The 23,843-nt window shown below is 42.5% G+C and overlaps 1 protein-coding gene across 19 annotated transcripts in view; it reads right to left on the reverse strand.

The window, feature by feature from the left end:
* The window catches only part of NCALD (neurocalcin delta), a 420,474-nt gene that overhangs the window by 41,009 nt on the left and 355,622 nt on the right, over window positions 1-23,843 (reverse strand). For 3 of the 19 annotated variants that reach the window (XM_058275832.1, XM_058275834.1, XM_023584077.3), the window contains one exon: window positions 6,230-6,302. The exons of 13 other annotated variants lie outside the window; for them this stretch is intronic. The gene's annotated coding sequence lies outside the window, so the exon portion shown is untranslated. Of the gene's footprint in view, window positions 1-6,158; window positions 6,303-23,843 lie in introns of all 19 variants that reach the window. 3 more of the 19 variants (XM_058275837.1, XM_058275840.1, XM_058275827.2) reach the window with 1 other exon arrangement.

Consider the following 23,843-nt stretch of genomic DNA (forward strand, 5'->3'; position numbering starts at 1 on the left):
AGTATAAGCATGTCCCAAATATTGGAAGGGAATACTTACCCCAAAATTATTTGTTGCTTATCTGAAATTCAAATTTAACTGAGCATCTGGTGTCATTGTTTGCTAACTCCAGAAGCCCATACAACTCACTTTGTCTTTCCCTCCTTCAGATGCCCTTGTATTAGATGAATAGCAAGATAGTGGACAAAGATTCTGGTAATTGTCTGGTTGAGAATAAGAACATTTTCCCCCTCAAGTAATTCTCTATGGACTTTCTTCAGTGAGTCCTTCTTCCACTAGAATATATGAGGTGTTTTTTGTCTAGGTCCAAAATTCATCACGTTGGAATTAATATTGGTTCTCCACTAACATTTTGTTTTTCTGATCACACCCATTTCCTGAGAAACTGCGAGTAGCCTCAGGGGATATTTTTTGATGGTAGAATAGTCACTGTAAGCTAGCTAGGGGAAAGAAAAAGTCCCTGAGAATGTATCAACAAACAGTATTTGGAGCTGATCTGCTTACACAGTGGTTAGGCATGTGGGTGTTGGAATCAGGGGGTCCTGAGTTCCAATCCTGGCTAAGACTTCCTAGTTGGGCAACCTTTAGGAACCTACTCTTCCCCATGCATCAGTTTCCACATCTATAAGTTGTGTTTGTCTGAGTCTGCGTCTGTGTCTGTGAGGATCAAGAGAGATAATTAGACAAAGCCTGGCTGAGTAAGTCCTCATGGGCATCATCATCACCCTCATTGTCTCCATCCTCCTCCTCCTCATATCTTGGACCATATATCCTTCTCTTTTCAGCTTCTCTCCCTCACTGGCTTCCTTCCTTACACTTACCAGGCATGTTTCCTCTTCAGGGCCTTATTGCGCCGTCAGCCTCGAATACCCCACTCTACATCCTCATGACTTGAATGTCCCCCGTAACTTCATGCCTCAAATGCCTTCCCCAAATCCTCCTACCTTGAATGCACCCCCATATCCTCATGGCTCTAACACCCCCACCTTCCCATATCTGGCTGGCTCACCCCTTACCTCCTTCAGTACTACCCCATTGTCATCTTTTCAGTGATGCCTTTCCTTCAACCATGGTTAAAATTATAACACCTAATCCTCCCTTCCTTATTCTCCTTAACATTTACACCTTCTAATATACTACTGAGTTTATTTCATTTATTGTCTGTATGAGGGTGCAGGTTTTGATCTGTTTAATTCACTTCTTTAACCCCAGTGCCTAGAACAAAGTCTAGCACATAATAGTTGCTCAATAAAAATTGATTGCCTGAATGAATTTTTAAAATTCAAATTGGTTTTAGTTCTAATTTGACCTGTTTTCCCTCTGGCATACAGATTACAGAATTATTAATAAAACAGAGGCATTGCTTTTGGAATTATGCACAGTTTATCTTTTAAACCTATTCACCCTTACCACAGATATGTACTGAACTCAAAGCACATGCTGGGCATTCTACCAGCTGCCTAATGCAATACATTTAAATAAAGTACAGTCCCTTCTTGCATGAATTTACAGAGTTTCACATATACTATTTCAGCTGTTCCTTGAAATATTATGAGAAAGGAGGGCCAAGACTAATTACTCCCATATTACAGAAATTGAGAATGAAGGTTTAAGGGTTTGTCCACAGTTATTTGACTAAGTTCAAAGGTGGAAGTAGAAAAGAGATTCTCTCCCTCCTTCCATTCAGCGTGGTGTCTCATGGTGGAAAACAGACACAGGCTCAGGGAGGATGTTGCCAAGTATTTGAGAATGTATATGTTCATGTGCTTAAAGAAAAGTCTTCCTGTTTAGATAATTACTCTCTGATTATTATTTCCATTTCTTGTTCAAAAAAGATGAAAATGGAAGCTTAGTCTAAAGAGATGAAAGATGAAAATATACCCACAAAGTCATTCTAAAGCAAAAATAAAAATAAGTAAACAAAGGATTCCCACCATCTCTAAAAGACAGGCTCTGTGTACAACTAGGCAAACCACCTCCTCTATTTGACTGCCTGTGTGTGCCTGGGTGGGGTTACTCACTGATCATCCTGCACATACCCCCATACCCACCTCTTCCCAGCAGGAAACAGGTAAGAAGATTTTTCTTGTTCCTGCTGAATTCTAACAGGAGTATCTCACTTATGTTGAGCTATCTTTATTTTCTCTATTCTTTACAGTAAACACTGTAAAAATAAATTAGACTCAGCATAAAAAAATAAGTATTCCCAAAACATTCTAAAATTATTCAGAAAAGTTTGCAGTGTTTTCCTGGGGTGTCACGACCTGGGTTAGGGTCACCTGAAGCAAGGCCAGGTGGAAGCCACGCCCTGCTAGTCTGGCCTGGGCACGCAGAGGTAGCGTCCTGCGCTCTAAATCCCTGCATGCACACAGCAACCCACTTACAGATACCCACGGTGCTGAACCACAAGGCACACCCACTTCATTAGAGGGAACTGTAAAGAAAATCACACTCTGCCTTCTCCTGAATAATGGAACTTCTAGCCTTTTCTACTTAATCTTGTAGCAAAGGGCTTATTAGTACACACAACTTAGTAGTTATTTTGTTAGCAAATACTGCACCAGTGTGAAGCTGCAGAGATGAACAAGGAGAGGAAACTTTAGAGTTATGCCTTGATCATGTGTAACTTGTAAACACTGTGAATTTATGAAACTAGCATATAGTGTGTACCTGAATATTGCAAATGGCTAGAACTGACAACCTAAATCTTACTTGCTGATGATAAATCCGAAGATTCAAATAAGCTTACTCCTGCAGAAAAATTTACACACAGGGATTGGAACAAAAATTATTACAATAAAAGAAAGTAATGAAAATCTGAGATTTATCCAAATAATTTTATTGAAGGAGAAAACAATAAAGAAAGGGTGTTCTATTATATGTAACTGTTCCATTTGAAAAATGGTAAAGATAAATTTGCTAATACTTCTCTTTCCCTTCAATGATGAATTATGATGTGCAATAATGTATAAAATGGTGCAAAGCATTACTCCAATTCTCTAAGATGGTCATTTGTTTAAAAGCAGCATTTTCCATTACAAGAAAGTTATATAAAAGTAGAATTTGATTGTATCCACATAGATGGTAACATAGAACATAAGAGTACTGAAGTAAACACACTTCAATAAGCAAAACTGAATTGGATTCGTGTTCATTTAAAGGTAAAAAATAAAAATTTAAAAACCTGTATTTTAACAGTGGTATATATGCAGTTTACATTAAAAACAAATATCTTCATTTCTTCATTAGATTATAAAGACTTTATGCATTAAAGGGTATATTTTTAAATGTTTGATTTTATTCCCAATAGATCAAATAATGGGATTAAAAGTTGGAATGAACACTATTCTGAATACAATCGTAAGCTATGTACTACTGTAGGCAGATGAAGCTTGGAGTAATAATGTCACTCAAGAAGATCCCATTTCCCTTTGAATTAGTTCAAAAGAATTTCCTGGGAGCCTGTTTTGTGCCTAGGACTGTGTTAGATATTACAGTGGATTCAAAGAATTAAATAAGGGAAGTGGACTTGGCCCAGGAGTTAGGGCATCCACCTACCACATGGGAGGTCTGCGGTTCAAGCCCTGGGCCTCCCTGACCCGTGTGAAGCTGGCCACGCACAGTGCTGACGCACAAGGAGTGCCTTGCCATGCAGGGGTGTCCCTGCGTAGGGGAGCCCCACGTACAAGGAGTGTGCCCCGTAAGGAGAGCCGCCCAGCGTGAAAAAAGTGTAGCCTGCCCAGGAATGGCATCACACACACGGAGAGCTGACACAGCAAGATGACACAACATGACAACAACAGAAGCAGACAAAGAAGAACACGCAGCAAATAGACACAGAGAACAGACAACTGGGGGAGGGGGAAGGGGAGAGAAATAAATAAATCTTTAAAAAAAAAAAGAATAAGATGGAATGGTAGAGGAAACTGGTCAGCCGGTGGACCAACAGACTATGGCTTAGTCACAACATCAAAGGAGCATAATACATTACATGTGAAACATTTGTACAGGGAGGGGAGGAGTTCTCTTCACTATGAGATTTGGGTTCAGAAGCAGTTAGAATGGCTGAGTTTTACCAATAACTCAATCTATAGAGAAAGATGAACGTGGCTTTGTGGTCATATGGGGAGAGGGCTGTGCATACAGGCATGTTGACAGGCGATTACAAAGAGAAAGTGGTATTTTCCTCTTAGAGAAAGGGATGTTTTCCTCTTGAACGTCCCCTGCTCCTCCTTCCTCAGACCTCCTGAAATAGCACTCAGATGTGAGTGACACTACAAATTCTTACACTGTTTTCATTAGTCACTGATGTCAGAAGAAACAGGATGACAATAAGTCACTCTCTCTATAGATTTACGTGGACAAATCATATCAGATTCGAATTATAAACCTGCCCTGAGGATCAAGCACACAGTAAAGCTGCAGATAAAGAATCTCATGACCAGTTTTGTGTGAAACCTGCTCCTATTTCCTTGGGTGAGAAGTGCAAATGGGCCAACAAAGGTTCATCCAACACTCGGAGTGACAATAAGTGGGAAAGGACCCTTTCAGGCCAAGGTGTTGGGTAAGAAATCAGAGGTTGTTTTGATTGTGTGTCCCCACTTGCCCCCTAAGAGGAGGAAGAAAAACACTGAAATTAAAAGAGTACATGGCATTGACTTGGAGGAGGTACCCCTTGTGACTCTACACGAAGAGTTCAATCAACGGCAGATCAAGGCTCAGTCCATCACCCAGGGTCCCTTTCTCCCTTCCTTATCCCACCCCATCCTTGGCATTCAGGGCCCTCAGGATCCTCCCTAAGGCCTTCAGCCTAACTCTTCTTCACTCAGTCTTTTTTCCGATGTCTTCATTCCACCGGTGTTCACCTGCTGGAGGCTATGGTGCCCGGTGAAGGGCACTGCCGGCAGATGCTCTCAAAGTCACATAGCCGCAGGGTACCAGAGCAGTTCTGGCTCCATGCGCGACAGTGGAGTGGGCTCCCCTGCTTACTCCGAGCTGCGTTTTGCCATCTGGGCCCTAACCTAGCAGTGCTTGCCCCAGAGCCTCATTCACAGGAAGCCTCTCAGTAACAAAACCGTCAGTTTCCGGTCCTTGCCCCTCTAATCACCCGGCTGTGCTGGTTCTTCCTCATCTGAATCTCACTTTCGAAGCATCCTCCTCTGCCTAGACAACAGGTGCCACTCTGCCTTTCCAGCAGAAAATGCCCCCTCCCATTCTCATACAAAATTATTTTAGCTTCTTGAAACTGAGCATCTCAACTCCATTTCCAAAGAGAACTGTGGCCTTACATTTGTGTAAGTCATAGTTCACCTGGGTGGTTTTCACAGTCAAAGGGAGTCCCAAGTGATACGGAAATCTCCATATTGTTCTTAAGATTTTTGAAGGGCCTTGCCTTTTTGTATAAAGCTTCTATCAAGGTTTAAAAATCTTAGGGACCGAGTTTCAGGCTGGGCAGGGATCCTGTCTCACTACAGTCCCTAACTCATCCAAGGCCCCTTCGTGTCCCAAGACCTGACCCTAACCCACGTCACTACTGGTCACGTGCCAGGCAATGTGCTAAATATTTTATGCACAATATCTTATTTAATCCCTATAAAAACCCTATGAGGTAAATATACAAATCACCCCATTTTATAGATGAGGACCCTGAGATTTCAGGAGACTAAATAATTTCTCTAGGAGAAGGCAGAGAGTAGCAGTGGGGCTGGATTTGATTCAGGTGTGCCCGACTCCAAACCCTGCTCTCATCATTACGCAGCACCCCGTCTCGTTGAAAGAAAAGCATTTGGGAACGAAGAGCAGGCCCCCTTGCACAGCATCCCACAGAGTCATAAAGCACTTTCACACCGCATTATCTGAGGCAGTCCTCCACAATAACTCTGAGAACTAATGCTATGGTCCCCTCTTTGTTGGAAATTGAGGCTCAAGAGAGGGAAAGTCATTTGCCCAAAATGTGGACTGAGATTTCATGACTCCAGGCTCATTTTCATCCATAAGAAGGGCTGTGGGTCATACCAAGCAGGGGTAATTTCCCGCTTTCCTGATTCCCAGCTGGATGAGCTTTGTCAAGTTGCTTAACTCTCTATGCCTCAGTTTCCTCATTTTAAATTGGGAATAGTGGAAATAATCTGAAGCGTGTTGTGAGAAGGCAAACTCACAGGGGAGTCCCGCGCTCGGTGTAACTCTGATGCCTGGGGTGACGGTGACTAGGATTCCACCCTGCACTCACCCCGGCCCTGGCCCTAGAGAAGCGGCAGGCCAACTCCTCACAGCACTCCTGATTTCACCCTCTGCTTCTGGAGCTGGAGAGAAAAAACAGAAATAAGGAACAGAGCAGGCTTTAGAAGTGGAAGGAAGGAAGAAGGAGGGAAGGGAGGGAGAAATCCCTTCTCCATCTGTCTCCACCTGCCCATGGCAGGCTTGGACTGGTTGCTGTGATTCTGTTACTTACCATGTTCCAATATAGGTCTCTCTCACTTAATTCTCATACAACCTTTTGAAGTAGGTCCTATCATTTTCACCATTTTACAGGAAAGAAACTGAAGCACAGAGAGGTTAAGTGGTTTACCCAGGGTCACACAGTGAGTGGTTGAGCAAGGATTAACATCTAGGAGGATAGCTTCAGAAACCTCATTCTTAATCATTATATTATGCTGTCACTGGTTTGATACAACCATAAAACCATTTGGAATAAGAGAGGCAGAGCTGAAGAATGGCACAGGGTTAGGCTCTTCCAAGGCATTGGAGAGGGAGGGATTTGTGGATCCCACGGTGTAGTTTCTGTGTAGTGGAGATGAAGTCTCTTTCCTCTCTCGCCCTGTGCGTGGCTGTACATATGTGAGTTTTCTGTAGTCTGGGCATCTGTGTAATTGTGCAGCAGCGTTTTGCCAGTTACTACTTTGCTCTCTTATGTCTTACCAGGTTTTGCCTGTTGATTAGAGAGAAGCCCTTAAAAATAATTACATTATCCTGAAATAAGACCATTTACTTTTCTCTTTGAAAACATTTTCAATTGTTGCTAAATTAGGTCTCATAAATGGCCCTGCAGAATGGATGGTTTCCATGGTCAGAAAACGCTTCCCCAGGAAACAAAACGTATTACTGGAACTGACCTGTCACAAAATTCCCATTTTCCCAGCTGAACAGGATTAGAGAGCAATGACTGAGACAAATGTTCTGTGACCTTATGGAAGTTCTCCTGGGATCAAGCCTGACAATAGGAATTTATGGAATAACCGCTGATCGCAGACCGCAGTGTCCACCAGATCTGGGTCCAAATCCTGCTCGGCCATTCACGTGTACAGTCCTCTAGTTCCTTACGCTCCTGGCGCCTCATCTGAGTTCTCATCTGAACTCACCTCGCCCTGTTTATTAGATGGTAGCTAGCAGAAGGTATGCATGGCTATTTAAAGAAATATCCACGAAATATTGAGCTTGGTTCCTGTGCACACACAGAGGAAGGAGGAAATGCTGGCTCTTTGCCCTATCTCTGTTCAGGTCACTCCCCAGGAGGCCTGATGTCCCTGGGTGAGCTTCTGGGCCAACTATTAACCAGAAGCAGTTCGTTACAGTCAAACACATTCCATCTGCTCGGCGCTTTCACCTGGCTCTAGCGATAAGAAAAAATCCCTGGCACCCTCCCCCTCAGCCTTCCAGTTACACGTGGTGCAGGGCCCTATCCCTTGCAGCTCAGCAGCTGGTAATACCAGCATTCAAAGTGAGAGGGTGGAAGGGGCTCACCTGCGCCTTGAGCTAAGCCATCCACCCCAAGCTGAGTCCCAGAGAAGCTGGCCCTGGTCTCAGGCACTATCCCTGCTAGTGCTAAAGAGGTGCTCTGATTTCCAAGGCCTGTCTACTCATAGCTTCCAGGGAAACCCCAAGGAGAACAGAGCAGACTGGAAGAGCAGGAGTTGGATGTTTCCAGGTCTCTGGCTACAACATTAGATGACACCACTACATGGAATAAAATGGTAGCAGGCTCACACCCAAGAGAAGAGGCACTCTTTCAAACGCAGTACATACTCCATCTCCTTCTAGTTATCTCAATTCCAAAGAAAGAGTCATTCCTGCCTTCCTTTTAAAAATTCCCTCTCCTGTCTGCAATAGCAACCAGAAAACAATTGGGTTGGAGCTTTCTGTCAGGCCCTCAGAAGCGCCTTCTGCCCAGGATGGCAGCTGCCACACCCCATCCCCACCTGCCTCGGGCAGTGTTTGCATAGGGCGCTGGGAAATATGAGCCATCAAGAGGTCCCTGTGTGGGCCCCTGACACTAATGACTATGCTTGTGAGCCTATACACCTGAAATAAGAACAAGGCCTAGAGCAGTACTGTGCCTAAGAGTTCCCTCCTGACAGCCTCCGTGTTACTCAAATGTGGCCAATCTCAAAGCCAAGCTCAGCATGTAAATGCGATGCCTTCCCCCCAGCATGGGATATGACATCCGGGGATGAGCCTCCCTGGCACTGAGGGATCACTACCAAGTACCAGCTGGTGACGTAACTAGAAAATGACCTTGAATTAAAGGTTCAACACGGACCAGCAGAATATCCCTGTCTATGTATAATAACAGGAGTTAAAAATGCTGTTTGACCTAAAGTAAGGGGGAAATGGAAAGGAAAAATGAGTTTATATGGCTATGAGTCTCTAAAAAAGAGTCTGGAGGTTGTCAGAAGGATTGCCCTTATGCACACCTGAGCAGAGTCTCAGAGACAGATAAAGTAGATATAACCCCAGGTACTGGTTCTTTTGAGGGCTAAAGAGACCCACAGGTTCTATGGTCATGGCAGATGGGGTTCACTGCCATGTCAGTTGGCCCTTCTTTGGAGCTGGTGTTTCTGTGCGATGGAGCTGGACACAGATGTGATCTCTTTTCACAAGCCTTTCATGCTACTTTACTAGAATTGTAGTTGGTGCTGGGGTTTAAGATATATCTAGGGGATTTGAATCTCTGGACTGACAATATGATAGCCAGGCCCTGAGCCTCAACAGACTTCAGCTCCTACACTCTGATTTATTGGACTTACCCCACTCAGCTAACATGGAGTTGAAGAATGTCAACCACTACACCATGAAGCCTAGAGTGCCTACAACTGAAAGCAGGAGGATGCATCCAGTATCCATGTGGAATCTAAGTCTCCTCTTGACATAAATGTGGAATGGACACAACCAAGCCAAGGTCCACAGGAAGGAGGAATACAGTAAGGATTAGAGTGGACTTATTGATATTCTATTCATGAACTATTGTGGTTAATAATCGAGAAAATGTGGCATTGGTGTGGAAAAAGTGGCCATGGTGGCTGCTGGGTGCAGGGAATGGGAGGAAGAGATGAGATGTGGAGGCATTTTCGGGACTTGGAGTTGTCCTGGGTGGTGCTCCAGGGACAATTGCCGGACATTGTATGTCCTCCCATGGCCCACTGGATGGAACGTGGGAGAGTGTGGGCTATGGTGTGGACCACAGGCCATGGGGTGCAGCGATACCCAGAGATGTACTCACCAGATGCAATGGATGTGTCATGATGATGGGGGAGAGAGTTACTGTGGGGGGAGTAGTGGGGTGGGAGCGGTGGGGGTGAATGGGGACCTCATATTTTTTGAATGTAATATTTTTTAAAAAATGAATAAATTGAGTAGAATTTGGAAAAAAAAAAAGAGGTCCCTGTGTAAGGAGAGGCCTTCCGCACAGCAGGCCCTCTTTGTAGCAGGGAAATCATACTTTTTTAGGGTGGGTCATACCTGGGCTTCTATTTTTCATCAGAAAGAGATCCAAATGCAGAAGTGACCAGAGTGTCGTGACATGTGTCATGGTCTCTTAAAAACCACACAGCAGTCCAGGGGTAACAGCTTAACGGGCTGAAGGGCCCCAGAATTCAACCCCGGCTTCCCAGCATCCACATGTCACTGAGATAGAGCTCTTCTGAGTGACCAAGAAGATAAAAACCAAAGGGAACAATGGTCCTTCACCAGACCTCATAGACAGAACTTATTAAAGCAGTCCCCCTGACAAAATAGTGGACTTGCTCATAGTCTCTGTTCATTTGGAGAGATATCACATCCCAGAGGCAGGCAGGGTCAGGCAGGACTCTGCTTTCAAAGGCTGTTTGGGCCCTTTGCCCACACAGTAACCAAATAATCCATATGTATTCCTCTACTCATGATTAATGACCATGAATATTATTTATTTCCAAATTGGAATTATAATTATAGATTCTCTAGCCACTTCTGAAAAAGGATTCTTTCCCCCAAACAATGGCATTTTTTGACTACTGCAACTATAAGACTTAACTTCCTCATTTCTGCTCATTAACTATAAGAAAAAGTTTTTTATTTCAGCGTGTCATTATAAACAGATTTTCTCCTAAATGTTTTCTAGATTATGTTAATTTTCTTGGTCTTCTTAATAATCCTCACTAGGAATATATAATAAATAGTTAACAAATGTAATTCTTTCATCCATGAAAAAAATGCAACTGCCAGCTGTAATTCAGTAGAGTTGAATAGAAATGGCATAATTTACATCTGCTTCTTTATTCCAAACAATGATTGTAAAAATAACTAAAATATTCTGGAGGTGGTAGTCATGGAGACACCAATACCTTTAAAATGTAAAATATAATTTGTTGAGGCATATCTAAGCATTCGGAATGAAAACTAACAGAGACGAGCAAACCTAATCAGAAAAATGTTAAATTCTACTTTCTCTCATCTTTCAATTTGGTACATTTCATAACAACTTTGCACCCTGAAGCAGTCATAACAAAGAGTGATTTCCAAACTTGGTAAATTTAGAAAGAAACTTCAGTCTAGATAGGACACAAAACATACCCATGTGCCTGAAATTCAGACGCTGTAGACAATGAGAAATGGCCATGTACACTTTTATCCCCAAATCCAGTGTCCTTATACTTTATTGTACCACATAAAGTGTTTTGGCTAGGTCCCTCCTCTGATGGAGCCAGAGGTGGGGAAAAGGAGCTGACTTGATGAATGAGAGCCAAAACGCAACCTCTACTCTTCAGGAGCTAACGACCTCATGAACAGAAAGAGAAGGTGAGGTACGAATGTGAAACACGTATGTACTTTTAAATGTTCTAGGACCCACACTAAAAAATTAGGAAAGAAGCAGGTGAAATGAATTTTAATAATATTTTAGTTAGCCCAAATGTATCCAAAATATTATTTCAGCTATAATCAGTATAAAAATTATTAATGAAGCATTTTCTTTCCCTTTTTTGTTGTTGTTCTAAAGCTTGAAATTTGACATATGTTTTATACTTATATCTCAGTTTGGTCTAGCCACATTTCAAGAGTTAAACAGCCATATGTGGCCAATGTCATCACATTGAACAGAGACGATAGTGGCAGGAACAGAAAACATGAATAATTCTAATGCAAGGCTGTCTCTCATCAGTGCTATAAAAGAGCTATGTATAAATAAAACATCTGGGGAATCTTCAAAAAGGTGGTTGCATCTGAATTGTCTTGAGAGTTTTATATTAGGAAGTGGTATAATCAGACTTGCACTATATAATAAGCTGATTATCATTTGAGTATAAGATCAGATGGTCGGGACAAGTCTGGAGAGAAGAAATCCAGAGTCTATGGAGGAGTTGTTGAGAACTGGAACAAGGGCCAGGGTGGATATACAAGCTATTTTGGAGGCAGAATTAGGAGAATGTTGTGACTGACTGGAACCTAAGAAATGTAGAAGACACTGCTGGGTGTTACCCAGCAACAATTCCTACTCCTTCCTAATTTTATCCAGATGTCTACCCATCTCTGGGAGGGTATTGGGGTTTGAATCATGTACCCCACAAAAGGCATGTTCAGGTCACAAGCCCTCAACCTATAGGTGCAAACACCTTTGCAAAAAGGACCTTTGGAGATGGTGGTATTTAAGGTGTGCCCAAGCTGAATGAGGGTGGGCCGTAATCCAATATGGCTGAAGTCCTTATGTGCAAAGGAAATTCGATACAGAAAGAGAAGCCACGGGGAACATCCAGAAACTGGATGTCAACAGAACCAGGAAGAGAGAGTAAAACACATCACCAGGCATACTGCCATGTGATGAAAAAAATAAGGAATCCCAAAGATTGTTGACCAGTCAGAAGATACCAAGTCTTTTAGCCTTTGAAACCTGAGCCAATACATTCCTGTTGTTAAGCCAACCCATTTTATGGTATTTGTTTTGCCATTAGGAATCTAAAACAGAGGACATGTTCTTTAGGGATGATAAAAGGACCCCCAGCCCAGGTGGGTGGGTCTTGATTAGTGTAAGTCAACTACCATAATTTTATCTTACCAGTGAAAGGCTTACGAAGGGATATGGATCTAATGTTGCCCAATGTGATTTATGGGGAAGCCTGCAAAGGTGGGAGTCGGGAGGATTCTGAGAAGAACTTGGGTCCCTCTTAAAAAAATACCCAAGGAAGCCTTAGTCTCTTTCACCTCTAGATATTGATGTGGTGATGATGCAACGCCTGATAATAGTCAGTGCATTACCTTGAGGTGAGTCAAACAACATTGAGAATGTCAGAATAGAAATATGGACTCTTTTTTTTTTTTGAGGAGGTACCTGGGACCTCCTACATGCAAAGCAGGAGCTCAACCACTAAGTTACCACTGCTCTCTAAACATGGACTCTTGATGACATCTTTTTTTAAAGGTTTATTTATTTATTTATTTATTTATCCCCATCCCCCCCTTTCCCTCCTCCTGCCCCACTGTTTTTGCTGTCTGTGTTTTCTTCTCTCCTCATTTTCTCTCCTCTGGGATTCACTGGGATTCGATCCTGGAGACCTTGGAAATGGAGAGAGGTCCCCTGTCAATTGCGCTACCTCAGTTCCTGGTTTCTGCTATGCTTCACTTTGACTCTCCCCTTGTCTCTCTTTTGATGTGTCATCTTGATGACATTTGAAACCTCTGAAGTAACCAAACCTGGAAACACACTACCTGGACTTCCTGTTTTGTGAGATAATGTATGTTGTTAATATTTAAGACATTTGGGTTTGAGCTATCTCTTATTTGTACCTGGCAGATCCTAGCAGATATAAGGAAGAGGGAAGAATTGCGACAATACCCCACCCATTGGCAAGAGTCATCAGGTCTTTCCTTCGTTCAGTGTATTATGGCATGTAACGGCGCTTCAACATGTTAACAGGGAAACCTGCACGTGTGTGGAGGAGTATAGGGGAACTCTGTGTTTTCTGTATATTTTTCTGGGAACCTACAACTTCCTAATAAAAATAAAGAAATAAAAAGGTAGAGCGATGGCTACAAGAGATTCCCAACAAATTAAATGCCATTGTAAATTTAGCCTGAATTATCTTGAATTCCAGAATCGAGACTGATGTGAGGAGAAGCAGCCAAACAATTTCTAATATACTTATGCATGCTGAGGTGTGTTATCAGAGGGTGCCTACCAGAGATTATATTTTTGTCCCCTTTCTTTTTTTTTTTTTTTTAAGACAAATAGCAGAATATCATCTTGAACCAATCAGAAGAGGCCTCATTCATGAGCGTAAACGTAAACCCAATGCTCCCACTTTGTGGATAGGAATGAATCAAGATCCTTTATTTTGAGTATTTAGTTGAAAATCAGGTCCACTGTTTTGAGCGAAGGACCTTGGGAAACAGATTCCTTGAGTTGGCAGATGCTTCAGAGGCCTTGACTCAGCACTCCTGGCTGGGCTGGACCTCGGAAGTGCCTGTGCAGGCTGGGCCATCCTCTCGGCCTGTGTGGGCTGCAGAACTGGGCCGGATTCCCTATGGTGGTGGAGGAGCAGTGGCAGTAGACTGTGCCGCACCAGAGTTCAGCATTGGCACTCTGTGGTGCGAGAAGCCAGTGCAGGGCAGACCGAGGAGACTTCAGCAATCTCTGTCAGGCATATGGTAGTCATGGGCCATTTTAGGACAAGCCCTGGAGGAGTCAGTTCAAGGGAGAGAGATACTGGCCTGCCTACTAATAGGGTATACAGGAGTTCTGAGTAATTTAACCAAAAAATAAGAGGATGTATCTTCATGTGTACCCCAATTTGTGGAGTAGTTCCTACCAGTTACGTAGGGATGCAATGAGAAAATCTGGATGGATAAGATTTTTCTGGTAAGGATCTGGCTTCGTAAAATACTTTAATACACATATGCTTTGTTTTCTGATTATTAAATTTAGTTGATTAAAATCACTACTTTGCCCTTCATAAAAGTATTGACTTTTATTCACTTCTGACAATAAATTATTTTACTGTATCCATGGCCATTTTTCCAGTAAGGATGTTCCCGATAACTTCTGAAAAGATTAACCCAGTCAAAGGCAACAGTGGTTCTCTCCTTAGCCCTGTATTTCTCTGTATGATTATATTTGTCCTTCATAGGCAACATCTTTCCAATAAGCAAAAACCTTCTCAGGCTTAATCCTTTTTGCTCTCCTTGTTTCCGCTTCAGTCAATGTCAATATTTACACATCACCACTGACTCCTGCTGTTTACCTAAGATGGCCTTCAGATCCCATCCTCAATCTCTCATCAAATAACCTCAAATTTTCCATTATTTAATATAGTCTCTCATTATATTTCCACTCCAACAGGAAAACAGCTTTCCAAAGTCAAGTGCTAGTCTCTCTTTTTAAAAGAAATTAGAAGGGGGAGAAGGGCAATAAGTAAAGTGGCTGTTCTCTTTCCTTCCTGGTTCTGATGAAGTATTTTGAATTTCAATTTTCTAAAGATCTCATTTTTCCATGAAATGATTTTTCATTTGTCCTTCTCCATCAATTCCCACTTCCAGACAGTCACCAATTTTTATCAATTCTACTTCAGGAGAAAGGTAATTTTCCCCTCCACTATCGCTATAATTACTGCCCTTGTCTAGACTTTGCCTTTGTCTGTAGCTAGCAAGTGGCTGGGACAAAACACACCTTCAGTAATTATTGGTCAGGTGAGTATGGAGATGCTTTCCTGCTTGTGCTTAGTGTACTCATTTCCTAATTAGTCTAACCTCCAGATCATTCCCCAGACAGCTATCAGAGGCTGTGTTCCAAAATGCACAGCTCTCTCTGCCACATTCTTGCTCTCATACACCAATAACTCATCACTGTCACCAGCTGACATTACAAATCTGCCTTTTCCAGAGCTCATCCCTTGACTCTTCCCCACTCATGCCTATTACCAGCACAAGGAGGGAGGTACCTGTTCTTCTTAAATAGCCCCCCCGCCCCCGCCCACATGCAGACTCCTGCTGATCTCTCAGCCTCCATTACTCTTCCTCAGACTGCCCAGACTCCCACCAAATAAAGCTGGAATCAACTGTTTGCTCTTAATTACAGATTATCATTTATTGAGTATGTTCTAGGTGTAAAACACTATCTTGAGCACTTTATATTATATACTAGTATTTAATTTAATCCCAAAATGAATACATTTTGGAGCACTGCTGCACCACATGGACAGTGGTCTACATTGTAGTCTACACTCTCTCCCATTCCACCCAATGGGCCATGGGAGGACACACAATGTCCAGTATCTGTACCTGCAGCATGACCCAGGACAACTCCAAATCCTGAAAATGCGCCCACATCATATCTCTTCTTTCCTCTCCCTACCATCAGCACCTACCATGGGCACTTTCTCCACATCAATATTAAAATTTTTTCCCTTACTAATCACAATATTTCCCCAGCAGAACACCAGTAAGTTCACTCTAATCTATACTCTATTTCTCCATCCTGTGGACCTTGAGATGGTTAAGTCCAGTCTGCCTCTACATCCAGAGGAGGCTTAGATTCCACATGGATAATGGATGTGATTCTCCTGTTTGCAGTTGTAGGCATTCTTGGCTCCCTGTTGTGGTGGTTGATCTTCTTCACCTCCCTGTTAGCTGGCCAGGGTAAGTCCAATAAACCAGAGGGTAGGAGTTGCAAGACTGCTGAGGCTCAGGGCCTGGCTGTCACATGGACAGTCCAGAGATTCAGGTCTTCTGAGTATACACCAACCCAAACACCAATCACAGGTCCGGTAAAAGTAACAGAAGAGGCACGTGTAGAAAGGTCATATGTGAGTCCAGCTCCATCACACACAGGAGCACAAATTCAAAGTAGGGCAAACTGACATGGCCTTAACTCCAGAGCCATCTGCCAATACCATAGAACCTGTGGGTCTCCGAAGCCCTCAGGAGAACCAGTACCTGGGTTTCTATCTATTTTGGCTGGCTCTGGTACCGTACTGAGGCATGCATAAGCATTACCCCTCTGATGACTGCCTGACTCTTTTTTGGAGACTCATAGCCATATAAACTCATTTGTCCTTTCCATTTCTCCCTTTTATCCAAGGTCAAAAAGCAGTTTTTAACACCTGATATTACATGTAGGCTGAGATATTCTGCTGGTCTGAATTGACCCTTTTATTTAAGGTCTTTTTCCAGTTACATCATAAACTGGTACTTGGTAGTAATCCCTCAGCACCAGGGAGGCTCATCCCCGGGAGTCATGTCCCATGCTGGGGGGAAAGTAATGCATTTACATGCTGAGTTTGGCTTAGAGAGTGGCCACATTTGAGCAACATGGAGGCTCTCAAGAGGTAACTCTTAGGCACCCTGCAGCTCTAGGCCTAGTTCATATTTCAGACACACAGGCTCATAATCAGAGCCATCAGTATCAAGGGCTCATTGTTGGACCATCCATCTTTATTGGTCTTTGCCATTGCACTTGGGGGATTGTTGCTTTTCCATTGGGGAATGTAATAGAGCTCCCCTGGTATAGGAACTCAGCACTCTCTCAGTTGTTGTGTTTAACTGAAACCACTATGAAAAATCCAAATATTTTTATGTACCCTGTATACATGTCCTAGAGAACTCCCTCCCAACCAGGGCCCCTTATCAATAACACCCCACACCAGTGTTCCGCCCTGCCATAGTTGAACCTCTCTGTAGCCCAAAACTTCTTTAAAAAGGAAGCCTAACATATTGTCAGGTTCCATTAATTCCAAAATGGGATATAGTGATGGGTTTAAACAAATTAATATTTTTAACTCACTTATAGAAAACAGGCATTATAATATTTGTGACAACGATCTATAATTTGACCAGCCAAACATACAAGCAGTAACCACCCACATTTTCAATAACAGCATTGCTTAATTTGAAATGACATTTTGGAAGACAAAGAAGCATTTATAAAATGAAACAGTAGTGAATGTTGATAATGAGAAAGTTTTACAACAAAGTGTCTTGCTGATTTATACAGTGCTTCCATGCCAATGGCTAGAAATTTTTCTTTACAAAGATTCTCTTTCCTAAACCTAGGCAATAAGCCAGAAGAGCTGTTAGTGTCCTTAAAGACAAGGAAACAGAGGGAAGGAGGGAGGGAGGCGGGAAGGGAGAAAGGGAGGTAGGCATGGAGGGAGGAATGGGGAGATGCAAGCCTTTCTTTTAATCTCCTGGTACACAGGGGAAATTGCTAAGTGTTAAAATGAAGAAAACAAGCTATTTTTTTTTTTCTGGAAGGAGCTCTCATCTGAATTCAAGGTTGGTCTTTAGAGTGTCCCAGGGACCCACCTGCTCAGGGTTGGAAGAGCAATGTTTTCTACTTTTTTTTTTCCCAGGTACTGGGGCCAGGCATTGATCCTGGAGCCTTGTATGTGGGGGGGGGGGGGCACATTGTCGTCCCTGAGTTAACTTTCTTCATTTGTTTTTGCTTGCTGTTTGTTTTTGCTTTTCAGGAGGCACTGGGAACCTGGGACCTCCCATGTGGGAGGCAGGCACTCAACCACATGATCCACATCTGCTTCCCTACTCTTATTTTAATTCAGCCATTATGTCAAAAAGCTGGAGAGTAAGGAGTTGTAAAGCTAGATAAATATCCCCTAAGAACACAAGGAAAATCGCCAATGTTTCAAGTGACTAGACAGAATTTCCAATGGCTACAACCATTACTATTTCCTTTCCTCACACAAAAACTCCCAGGAAGTCCAGCTACCCCCAAAGCTGATGGTAACTAAGAGTGTTAGATTAAAATGTATCATCAATAGGGGACAACACCCAGCACTTATTCTCCCTGAGTTGCTTGACCAAGGGCAGCCAGGGCCACACCAGGCCCCAAACAGCCAGGTGGTGGTCAGCAGAAGAGCTGAACCAAGGTTCTGGGTCTGGGCCCATTAGCCTGATCCTGATAGGATTTTCCAAGAGCAACTGATTGATAATACACAGATTAGGCCTGGGTAGAAGACATCTCATCCCATTTCTTCCTGTGGAACACCTCAGATATTGACGGTTTGTCATGCCAAAAACTCATAGCCTGAAGTTTCCACTCCTCCCACACTGCTTGGCTGGCCTGGTTAGCAACGGGGTTTATTTTTACAATGCTTATCACTCTGTAGCTTCTCCACCAGGCCAGCAGGCTCTTAAGCAGCTGGAAACAAGGACCAGCTGTGGGCCCAGCTGAGCAGCTGCCTGCCCAGTGATGCTACTCAGAACCTTCCACACTTGGAGGAAGAAAAGGATTGGCCAAAGGTCATACTGCTAAATATCCTGGGAAGCACAGATGACAATGTGAGAGTAAAGGATTCTCCATTCATCCTCAAGTAAATGCAAACTGACGTCTGGATTAGGGATGGCTGAGGTTCTGGGAGAGTATCTGCCTGTCCTACCCAGACACGGCAAATTCCTCGCTAATTCAGATAAATGGAGAAAGGCCAGTAGGCATTAGGGAAACTCCAGAATCACAGAGGCTAGGCTCTTTCTCTCAAGTCCGTAGAGCCACTCAACTTCCTATTAACTGTAAGTTTTCAAACAAAGGTGTGGCTGTCCCCTCCGCTATTGAGGCTATTGGCACAAGCAGTAGTTGTTTAGATTCAAATAGTTGATGAAGTTAGGTTTGTTCTCGTAAATATGATAAACATCACCCCTTATACTCTGTTTATCATATTTATTTACTCAGCTTGGCCTTTCTTCAAAGGTACCCAAGAGATAAACCCAAGGCCAGTTCAGGTCAAATGATTATAAATTTCAAGCCAGCATGCAAGTGGATGAGGTTTTTCCTTTATAGCTTGAAGTCTTGTGTTCTGTCCCCTTCCTCATGGGAACTGTGAAAAGTTAGAACAGATGTTCAGATTCTGGGGGAGGGATGCTTTCCTGCTGCTCTATTTACTTCCTCCATCAGGATCTATTTTCATTTCCTTATGGACTAGACAGAACAAATCTATCAGCTTAACTGCTACCTGGGGGAGGGGAAGTCTGAAATCCTAGTTCCTGTGAAACCTGATGAATTGAGAGAGGAATGCAGTGTACCATGAAACCACACTTAGTTCTGGCTTTCACTCCCCAAAATTAGGTTAGAAAATTTGCTGGAGTAGTAGCTTAATCTCTGGATGAATTAACCAGGCAGCCAGTCACCTGGAACATGAACCCATTTAGTCAGAGTTTATTTTTTCATCTGCTTTACTACAGGTGGCCTTTCTAGCTTAGAATATGAAGGCATGTACACGTACAGAGGACCTGCCTATGACTATGATGCCCTTCAGCATTTATTTTCTGCAGTATTTACCCTGGGATTGAACAGAGTTTGTTTTTGGCATTATGGTAAAAACTCTCTATAAAATCTCTAGGATGAAAGGGATCAACCAAATCACCCAATCAGCAAATGTTTGTTGAGCACTAAATGTACAAGATGCTGAGAGTGTAAGATGCAGCCCTGCCCTTTAAGACCTTATTATTTAGTTGGAAGAAACAGATATTACATATATGACCAAGCAGGAATTCTTATTTATCTCCCAAAGAGTAATTCCCCTATTCCTTTTAGTAATAGAATCCCCTAACCTGGGCATGTGGCTACGCTATAGACTATATTTCCTGGCTTAAGTATGAGACTAAGTTTAGGTCAATGGAATATGAGTAGAAGTGAGATGTGCGATTTCCGGGGCATATCCTTAAAATAAAGCAACTTGCCTTCTTTTTAATTCTTCCTCCTTCCCAGGGCCTCAAACACATATGTCCGGGTATGAGCCAAGTTCTAGCAACAGCATGAGAACAACTCAGTAGGGATGACTGTGGAAGGAATCAGGTCCCAGACGCCCATGGGAGCACAGACTTCTCTCTTGGCTGCTTACCGGCAGGGACGAGAGAGAGAACAAGAGAGGGAGGCAAAGAGACAGGGAGAGAGAGACTGACTTTCTTGTTTATGCCATTATAATTTTGAAGCTGTATGTACCACCAGAAAAACATGTTCTTAAATCTAATCCATTCCAGTGAGTGTAAAACTCATTGACAGCAGGTTGCACTTTTAAATATGGTGTTTAGGTTCAGGGTAGGTCTCCTTGAGGTTACTTCAGTTAAGGAGTATTCCACCTCAACCAGGATGGGTCTTAATCCTATTACTGAAGTCCTTTATAGATGGAATGGAGAGAGAAGGAGAGAGAGCGTGCACCATGGAAGCAAGAAGCTGAAATCAACTGAAGAGAAGACAGAAACTAACAGACACCATCCAGCGCCTTGCCATGTGGGAGAGGAGCCCAAGATCCCCAGCAGCTGGTCTTCAGGAAGAAAGCATCACCTTGATGATGCCTTGATCTGGACGTTTTCTCAGCCTCAAACTGTAAGCTAATAAATTCCCATTGTTTAAGTTAACCCATGTCACAGTATCTGCTTTGAGCAGCCTAGGAAACTACGATATTTAGTCTCCACTAAAGCTGCTGAACCAATACCCCAACCAATATATATCCCATTTTCCCAAATAGACTGGGAGCTTCTGGATGCCTCTTCATTTCCCCCACTCCATCAGACACAGCACAGAATGAAGGCTCATCTCATACTTGTGGATGATGATATGAAAATAGAGTTAATAAAAATCCCACTTTGCTCTTGTGAAATAATTTAAAACCATATACAAGTTATTCTAAGAAGACAAAAGGATTAACTTATAAGGAAAGCTCCAAAGTGATGTCTGGCTTGGCTTCCCAAGAGCTTAAAAAGGGAGGGATATAACATTAATCTATTAATTTCTGAAAGATGGAAATACTTCAGAACACGGGAATTTTGATAACTGAAAGGCATAGAGATAAGAATAAAATGATAAGCCTTAGCCTATTATCATGCATAAGCATGTAAATTAGCATTGGCCTACAGACAATGCTGTCTGGACAAGGCCTACTTGTAATAAAAAACAGAAAATAGATGCCCAACACTAGTACTTGTAGAAAGTCACCTAATATCAGTGCTTCTTGTCTGTGATTCTGCTAAGTACTAATTTGAATAGCTTTATTACTTACTAACTGTGTGGCTTTGGCAAGTTACTTAATTCCTCTAAGTCTCAGTTTCTTTATCTTTACAATGGCAATTCATCGAACAAATATCTATTGCCTATAAGTTATATACATATCTATATCTATCTATCTATCTATCTATCTATCTATCTATCTATCTATCTATCTATCTATCTATCTAATCAGACACTGTTCTAGGCACTTGCATTCTACTAGAGGCAGAGAAACAGACAACAATCAGAATAAATAAGGAAATCATATGACATTAGAAGGTGACAAGTGCTATGGATAAAAAGAAAAATTAGATCATCGTAAAAGAGATGAGGAGTGCAGGTGAGAGTGGGTTGCACTTTTAAATATTGTGTTCAGGGTAGGTCTCCTTGAGCAATGATGGTGGCTCAAATTGGGGTAAGCAGCAATGCAGTAAGCATGCTATGGTTGAAGTCTGGATATGTTTTGAAGGTGGAGTGGACAGGATTTTCAGGTCAATGTTAAGATGTGAGAGGAAGAGAGGAGTCAAGGATGATCCAGGGTTTTGGACCTGAGTCAAACTGGAAGGATGTAGTTGAGAAACAATGACAGGGCAGCTAGAGTAACATTTGGCTAAAAGGTCAGGAGCCCAATTTTTGGACAAGCTATGCTGGAGATGCCAATTAGATATTCAAGTGGAGATGTCAAGAGGGTCATGGGTGGATATGAGGCTGAATAGATTTGTGATTGAGTCTAGAATTGATAATATATATTTGGGAATCACCAACACCAAGGTAGTAGTTAAAGCTAGAAGATTAAGTGGGATTATTGTGGGAATAAATGCTGGTAGAAAAAAGGAACTGTTACTGAGTCCTGGATCCCTGCAATGTCTAAAGATCAGGGACTTCAGCAATGAAGATTGAAGAAGCACAGCCACTGAGATAGAAGAAAAGCAAGAAAGTGTGCTGTCCTGGAAGTCAAGGAGGGACAATTCATATTAAGAAGGAAGGAGTAAGCTCCTCTACCAAATGCTGCTGGTAGGTCAACAAACCACTGGAGTAGGTTTAAGAGCGAATGTAAGGTGGCAAGACAGAAGCAGTGAATATTAGCCTTCTTTGGGAGAGTTTTGCTCCAAAGGGGTGGAATAAAATAGGATAGTCACTGCCAGGGGAAGGGGCTCATGAGACATTTTAAAAATTAATTAATTAATTAATTGTGGTGGAGCGAGAACACCATGTTAATAACATCACTGGCTGTCATTTATGGAGTCCTCCCCTGTGATGGCAGGTGTTTTACAGGCACCCCACATTTAATCCTCCTAATTGACTTGCAATGTGGGTATTAATACCGCTATCTTTTATGTAAGGAAAGAGATGTTAAGAAAAGTGAGAAACTTTCCAAAACCACAGTCAGTGTCAGGATTTAAAGCCAGGTCATTGTCACTTGAAAGCAGACTCTCAACTACTAGAGTATATTGCCTCCCATTCAGCTAATAATAGAGCCTGCGGCCTGCAGTGAGATCTTGCCTGTAAAGGCACCAGGGAAACGTTAACTGTCAGGATTCTCATCAGGGTCTGTCTTGTGTGGAACAGTGGGCCAAGAGATGGGTTCTCCCTCTGGGCCTGACCTTTAGGAATGAGGCCAAAAAGACAGATGTCCTAACACAGACTTCTGTACACAGCACTCTATGCAAATGGTATTTCCATCACATCCAGCTCAAAAGCATTTCAAGAGAGGAACAAACAGTAGCCGTGGAAACTCTATTTTCAGACTGGGCAGGGCAGTGGGAAGAAGTCTTGCCTTTTCTGACTTAGCACACTGGTGTGGATCCAGGGAGCTTCAATAAATATCTGTTGCTCCTGTGGTTGCTGCATTAGCTGAAGGTGACAGTGTTCTAGAGATGGGATGCTCTGGGAAGGGGCTCACTGCTATTCTTGACCATGAGACCTCTTGGGGTCTCTGAAAATTGGCAAATCCCAATGCATATAAAAATCCAGATTACACCAAGAATAAAGTGGGCTGCCATACTACAGATTCCTTTAAAACAACATGCACGTTGATAAAATTCACCCAGTTTTTGGTGAAAAGTATGAAGGTCCTGGAATCCTTCTTCACACTCCGAATAAGATTTGACTGAAAAGCTTTATGGAAACTTCCTGCACTAGATAGTGACGGTGTGTGTGTGGAGGGGTGGGGGTGGGGGGTGGGGGAGAAGGAATGAGAAAAGTGTCTTCCAGACCCAGTTTTCTTCTATAAGATGACAATCCTGACACCTCCCCCAGCAGGGACCGCACCAGTGAGCAGGTCGAGAGCATAAGGCAACTCCCTCATTTACGCATCAGGGTGCCTTTCAATTAGTGCCAGACTTGAGTACTTCAGTTTTGTCATCTGTGAAATGATGACAATAATAGAATTATTAGAATTATAATTATTTCAAGGATAAATCATAAAATCTATTTTAGGTAGTGAGCTTTTGTAATGACTAGCATATAGCAAATAGTCAATAAACAGTTCTTTTAATAGGCAGAGTTCACTTGGTCCAAATTCATGAATATATAACATCTGAGAAGGTTTTTAAAAAATCAAATATTAGGAAACATTAGGATGACAATAATGTAGTTTCTTAAGAAT

This window comes from Dasypus novemcinctus, chromosome 14, assembly GCF_030445035.2.
Source record: "Dasypus novemcinctus isolate mDasNov1 chromosome 14, mDasNov1.1.hap2, whole genome shotgun sequence".
Taxonomy (NCBI): domain Eukaryota; kingdom Metazoa; phylum Chordata; class Mammalia; order Cingulata; family Dasypodidae; genus Dasypus; species Dasypus novemcinctus.